The sequence below is a fragment of the Cynara cardunculus genome (genome assembly GCF_001531365.2).
Source record: "Cynara cardunculus var. scolymus isolate 2C chromosome LG 3, CcrdV1, whole genome shotgun sequence".
Lineage (NCBI taxonomy): Eukaryota > Viridiplantae > Streptophyta > Magnoliopsida > Asterales > Asteraceae > Cynara > Cynara cardunculus.
The window spans coordinates 6,063,879-6,071,645 of record NC_037530.1 but is presented as its reverse complement, the minus strand read 5'-3'; positions in this window follow the sequence as shown (position 1 = coordinate 6,071,645).

The following is a 7,767-nucleotide window of genomic DNA, read 5'->3' as shown; positions in this document are numbered from 1 at the left end:
CGGGACCGGGACCGGGACCGGGACCGGTTATGGAGGGACCGGTTAACGCCGGTTTTTGTCACGATTAGGCCCGGCCGTAACCGGTTAAGGCCCGGCCCGGGACCGATTTTTGGCCATCTCTAATTTCAGGCTTCTGGATCGCTGTTCAGTTTCTTACCATCAACAAGAGTTATGCTTCACATGGTCTTGACACTTGAAATATAAATGCACTTGTTACCAAAAAAATTAAATCCAATAACTTACATATAAAAACACAAAAACATTCCGCTATATAAAACAAGAGTGGCAGAAGAGAAATATATGTTTTTGCAACTGTTCTATGTCATCTTTGATCGACATCCATTATCTGCTTGTTTAAAGAATTTTGGAATGGCGATCCAGACCTTTTTTTACCAACAGCACTGTAAATTATGCATTAGGACATCAGTTTTCAACCCAAACATTTTTTTTACTGGAGGTCCTAAGGGTCTGTTTGTTGGCAACTTAATGAGCTTAATGGGACACGGTTTAGTCGATCAACTATATGAAGTACCCTTTCATCAACAAAAGGTACCTCCTTTGTTCATGTACCTGCTTACATTTTATCAAATGAATTATTAAGAATAAATTCAACTTTTCAACAACAGGTCCGAACACACTAACCTGGGATGATATCAAACATGTGTTCCAAATCCAAAAGTGTGAGCTTTCCACATTGAATTCAACATCTAATGTCATATTAGAGGGGAATTGGGTGTCTCATTATTAAGGATTTAAATAAACTTTAAACCCGTCACCGACTTGTGCACTAAGTCCCGGGCCAACTTCTTCGTAAGATGGTCCGCTAAATTATGTTGTGACCTTACAGGCTCCGCCGAGATCACACCATTCATGATTAATTCTCTAATCATGTTATGTGTAACACTTAAGTGTCTAGATTTTCCATTATAAACTTGGCTATAAGCCTTAGCCAAAATGATCGCACTATTACAATGGATAGAAATAGGTGCAATCAGCTTGGAACACAATGGAATCTCATAAACTAAGTTTCTTAGCCATTCTGCTTCCTTACCAGCCCCGGCTAGTGCAACAAACTCATATTCCATCGTTGAGTTTGTGATGCAAGTTTGCTTCTTGGATGCCCAAAAAATGGCACCTCCCCCGAGCAAAAATACCCAACTACTTGTAGAAGAGTGATCCTCTGCATTGGATATCCAACTTGCGTCAGAATATCCTTCTAACACCGAAGGATATCCAACTTGCGTTCAAATATCCTTCTAACACTGAAGAATATCCAAGATAACACAAACCATAATCCATGGTTCCTTTTAAATACTTAAATACTCGTTGAATTGCTTGCCAATGTTAAGCACTAAGATTACTAGTATGCTGACTCAACCTTCCAATGGCATAAGCTATATCGAGTCAGGTGCTTGTCATGGCGTATATTAGGCAACCTATAGCTTGTGGGTATTCTAATTGTGAAATATACATGCCTTTATTAGGCATTAACTTCATACTTGGATCCATAGGAGTGTTCACAGGTGAACAATCACTATAATTGAACTTTTTGAGAATTTTCTCAAGATAATGTGATTGTGTCATTGCAATCCCTTTCTTCATCCGCTTAATCCTTATACCAAGGATCACCTTAGCTCCCCTATGTCCTTCATGGAAAACCTTGATGACAACAATTATTTGGACTCATCAACTTGATGTTGATCCGTACCAATATCAACATGTCGTCTACATAGAGACAAATGAACACACCGGCACTGGAAGAGTTAAACCGACTATATACACATTTGTCGGATTGGTTTAGGGTAAAACCACTTGATAAAATTACCTCATCAAACTTTTGATGCCATTGTTTAGGGGATTGCTTCAGCCCGTACAATGATTTTACAAGTTTACATACTTTATGCTCATTACCGAGCATGATGAAACATTCCGATTGCTTCATGTAAACTTCCTCGTCAAGATCACCATTTAAGAAGATTGTTTTGACATCCATTTGATGGATAATCAGATTGTGGACATCCGCCAAGCAATCAACAATCTAATGGTAGATATACGAGCTACTGGTGCATATATATCGAAATAGTCGATACCGGGTTTTTGCCTAAACCCTTGTATGACCAACTGGAAATTTGAACTTGTCAATGGTCTCATATACCTTCATCTTCTTCTTAAATATCTATTTGAAACCTAAAGTTTTTGAACCCGGTGGCAAATCCGACAATATCCAAGTATTGTTCTCTAAAATCGATGACATTTCGTCATTAATGGCCTCTTTCCAAAAGGCAACATCCCAGGACTCCATGGACTCTTTGAAGGTCTTAGAATGATCCTCAACATCATAACAATAAGAATATTGCAGCCCCACTTCGTCCCTCGAATCCTCAACCAAATACAATTGAAAGTCGGGACCGAAATCTTTCGCAATTCAGCCTCTTTTGCTTTTTCGGGGCTGCTGTGTTTCTGGGGTTGAAGCACCATGCACATATTCTAGATTTTTCACCTCACTGCTTCTAGGAAGCAGCTTATTAGGCCTTTGAATCGAAGAAAACGCAGCTCATCGAAAATAGCATTGCACGACTCGGTTACGGTGTTTATCGACACCGAACTGTTAGGTTCTATTACATAGAACTTGTAGGCCTTGGAATTTTCTGCATAACCAATAAATATGCAATCTATTAATTTTCCCCCAAAATTTTCCTCTTGGGTTCAGGTGGTTTTACAACAGCCCGACAGCCCCAAACCCGAAAATAACTCAAATTCGGAGCCTTTTTAACCAAAGCTCATACGGGGCTATTTTGTTCCTTTTATTTGGAACTCTATTTAATACATAACAAGACATTAACATGGATTCTCCCCAAAATCCTTCACTCAAACTAGAGTAAGAAAGCATCGAGCTAACCATTTCCTTTAAAACTCGATTTTTCCTTTCGGCTATACCATTTTGTTGTGGTGTGTAAGGAGCCGTGGTCTCATGGATAATTCCAATGGATTGAAAGTATTGGGGATCCATATATTCCCCTCCTCGATCCGTTCTAAGACTTTTAGTTGAATTGCTTAATTGCAATTCCACTTTAGTTTTTTATATTTTAAACTTTTCCAAAGCTTCGTCTTTGGAATGCAATAAATACACATAGCAAAACCAACTTGAATCATCAATAAAAGTAACAACATATTTTTTATTTCTTAATGAGGGAGTTGAGTGAATCAAATCCAAAACACCCGAATTTCTATACACATTTGGAAAAAGTTGTTTTGTAATTTTCGTAAGCATACAAGTCTTACATTTTTCAGCACTAATGTTAAAAGCTGGAATCAATCCATCTTTAGACATTTCATGCATTTTCCTAAAGTTCATGTGACCTAATCTGACATGCCAAACCATATAAACATTTGACTTGCAAGTAGAGGTCAAAAAAACGGAATTGTCACAAGTAGGGGTGGCAATGAGTCAGGTTGGGTTGGGTTCGGGTTCAACCCATTTATTAAACAGGTTGAAAATCTCAACCCAACCCAACTCATTTAATTAAATGGGTTGAGATTTTTCAACCCAACCCAACCTGTTACCTAAATGGGTTGACAGCGGGTTGACATGTTTACAATTTTCTTAACCCAACATGTTAAATAAATGGGTTAAACCTGGTTGACCCATTTAATTTTAAAATTTTAAATAAAAAAAAGACTAGACTATTTAATTTTTTTTGAATAAAACACAACACAACCACAAATACAAACAAATTGTTTAAAATTTGAATAAAACACGACCCCAACAAATATATTGTTCAAAATAAATTGGAAAATTTTAAATTCTAAGTAACTCGACTTCCACTTTCACCAATCCCAAAGTTTGGAGACGATAATGGAGTAATGGACTAAAGAGTTTTCTTAAGGTTTCATGATTATTAAGAGCAATGGAGGCAATTGAAATTTGAATTTTCATCTCATGACGGTAGGATTTTTAATTAAGAATAAAACAAAATAAAAAAAATTAGAATACTAGATATAGTATTAAGAATAAAATAAAATTATATAATATTTTAAATTGGTTGGAAACAGGTTGAAAACGGGTTGTAAACAGGTTGAAAGATGGTCGAAAAATTCAACACAACCCATTTATTTAAATGAGTTAGGTGGGTTGACCCATTTATTTAAATGGGTTGAAAATCTCAACCCAACCTGCTAATTCTAGGTTGGGTTCAGGTTGGGTTAGCGGGTTAGATCATTTTTTGCCACTCCTAGTCACAAGATACCATAATATTTAAACGAAATAAACGATCACATAAAACAACCAATTCAGATAAAACTACAATTCTTTGAATAGGATATACTTATTCGATTCAATACCTTGTCTATGGCTTAGAGAGTTCAACATACTACCCGAAACAAGGTTATTCCGAACCTTCAGGACTTACAAAACATCAAATAAAGAAATTGTTTTTCTAAAAGTAAATTCTAAATTAATAACACCATGCCCAACAATCGGCTTCACCGACTCATCTCCCATCCACATGTAGGACCTATCATGAACCGGTTCAAGCTTCTCGAACCAAGACTTGTCCTTGAAAACATGGGTAGTCGTCGCCGAATCAATCCACCAAGAGTTTTCATCCTCTTGTACATTACAAATTTCTGGAATTAGTGAAATATAATTTTGGATAGAATTATCAAGATCAATTACAAACTGATCTTTGGGTGGTCCCTGGTCCTTAGACCCACCATTACCACTAGAACCTGCAACGTTTTTGTTGAGCTTCATACGACAATCACGTTTTATATGGCCAATTTTATGACATCTCTAACACATCAACTCTTTAGGTTTCTTGTTGGCTTTGTCATGGCCTTCATGCTTGCGTTTTTTGTCTTTTCCTTTGTGGTTTTGTCTAGATCTCTTCTCTTCCGCAACATGGATAGTGGGTTGTCCAACTTTAGATTTTTCCTGGTTCCTGTCACTTTCCTGCACACAAAGGGATTCTTCTGTGCACAAATGACTTTCCAACTGGAGATTTTTCCTGGTTTCGAATCACTTGAGAATCGTGTAAGAGATAAGTTTCTGAATTGATATTTCGACTCTATGCCTGGGATACACGAAATTCAATATGGGATAAGACTCAAGAGAGCACTTTCGCTTTTAGGCACAAAAACAATAGCCAACTAGCTGGAGAGTATATAGGACTGTTCAAAAACCCGTGTCCGTGAACATAAGCATAAAAGATATTTATACTCATAAAAATAACCGAAATGATAATCATGGCTCAATTTTAAGAGTAGTGGGCAGTTATAAAACTGCACACTAAAAAGTGGACAGTTACAAAAACTGCTAACTAATGGTAGTGGATAGTTACAAAATGGTTCTAACTGTTCTAGACATGAAGCCAGAGACAAGACCAACCAGTCCATCTGGTCCTTAAGGACCAGAGCCCTCTGGTCTTAACAACCAGATGTAAGTCTTAGAAATCATAAGCAAGAACCAGAACCCCTCTGTTCTTACCAACCAAAGATAAGTCTTAGCAATCATAAGCAAGTCTGCCTTTAGGTTTTTAGTAAATTTTGTCTTAAATATTTATTATTTTACTTCTTTCAGAAAATTATATGATCTAAAAGAAATTAATTCCTAGTGCATTTTAATATGTAACACGCAAAAAATACAAGTAAAAAATTGTTCAATTTAACTCATATAAACTCATCTTTCTTTTTGTTTCCATTCCTAAAACGGTATCGTATGCAACAATTTTCCCGTTAAACGCTAACCATATAAGAGTCGTCCCCTCATTTACCAGGTAAAACTCTTGGTCTTTGTTTCACTCTTATCGGGTAAGATTTATCGTTCTTGTCATATTTATCTAGTAAGATAATACGACTTGGTAAGTGTTTACCTGGGTAACCGTTTGATAAACGGTCCCTAAGCCAGTTACTTTTGCATCTAAATGCTTTTAGAAGATCGGTTAAATACTACATGCAAAAGTTAACACCAAATTTTGCATCAAAACCCAATCTTTAATTAACCTTTGTTCCATCATAACTACACAATGAGCAGTTTTTCATTAAATCAATGACCTTCGGGTCTGAATCTTAACCCCATTCTAAACACTAATGCAACATCATAGGCTACTGATCCTCCATTAATACAAAGTTTTTACACATAAATTGCACCCTAATTAAATCGAGATTTTTTCTCGCTGCATTTTCTAAAAATCGACGGACAACTTGAATCGGTACGGTGTGGATCTAAATCAAAAAGAGAAGAGAATGAATCATGACCATTGATTCAACCAACCTTGCTTTTTTACGTTGAGAGGAATCAACTTGTATTTGAAATACCCGTGTGTACTTGGCTACTTTTTCATAACGAATTGAATGGTGACCTTTTGAGTAGTCATTTTCATGTTCAACTTCTTATTGAAGTGGACCTGTAGATATACACATGGCATGAAGAACAGTTTGAGCTTGGCTCTAAAGGTCAAAAGTACCAGAAGGTTCCGAGTTCAAATCCAAGGAGGAACAAAAATTTCTTTGTGGTCACGGAGGTTCAAATGCGGTGACTCCTAAGACCTCCTGTTACTTTTGACCTTTGGAGTCAAAATCAAACCAATCATGTACCACCCTTATGGTTAATACAAAACATTTTGACATCGCGTTAGTGGGTAACGAGTCAGCAAGTTAATTCTCTTTTCGTCCTCAACCGTATCCGTACCCAAGGGTGGGGGTACCACAAAGTACAATTGAACCTCCAACGGTGGGGATACCATAAATACAATTGACTATACTCAGTACAATTATGTAATTATGATACCGTATGTTTGGTATGACAAGATCCTAAATAATTTTGATATCGACTGGTATATGTTAGTTTGGCCAAAATGCAACCAAATATCACGCGTGCTGTTAAAATGTTAACTTAAATTGTGTTACAAATGTATTTAGTGCCTAAAAATGAGCAAAACCATCAAGAGAGTCGAAAGATATAGAAAAGAGGATGTTAAGTCATTATATACCTAAGTTCTGTACAAAAAAGGGTTTACGATTTAATATCATAATATAACTGTCTGGAACGCTCGGGATAAGCTGAATCTTCTATTGGGTGATATTGGTAGATGTCGTCTACATTGAAAGTTTTAGAAATGGTCATCGTGTTAGGAAGATCAACGATGTATGCATTATCGTTTATCTTTTGCATCACCTTATACGGACCATATTTCTTTTGACTAAGTTTGGCGTACGTTCCAAATAGGAAACCGTTCTTTACATATATAAACCATTACCTCATCTCCTACCTTGAAAGTTTTGGCATGACGGTGTTTGTTGGCCACCGCTTTGTACTTGGTATTTGCTTGAGCAATCTTTTCTCTGACCTCACCATGCGTCTTTTGCACGTCAACAGAATTGAGTGCAGTATTTTGAGCCTTTCCGGGTAAATCAACAAAATCAACCATGTGCTTTGGAGTGGTCTTATACGCCATTGAAAATGGTGAAACGCCGGTGGAGCTATTATATGCTAATTCGGCTTGAGCTAGAGCCGAGTTCCACGCCTTCGGTTTTGATTTAAGGTAATAAGCTTAAATTTAACCGACGCAAACCAATATTACCCGATGAGGTCTTGATTGATGGTATGCAAGGAGACCTTTCTTCTTCATTGCCCGATCTTTTCTTGATGGTTGTTAACTTTTGCGTATCAAAGAGACAATAGCATGCTCACAAATTCTCACAATGTCTTTTTTTGAAGTATATATATATAAAAGATAAATAAAACAAATAAACTCACATACCCTCCTC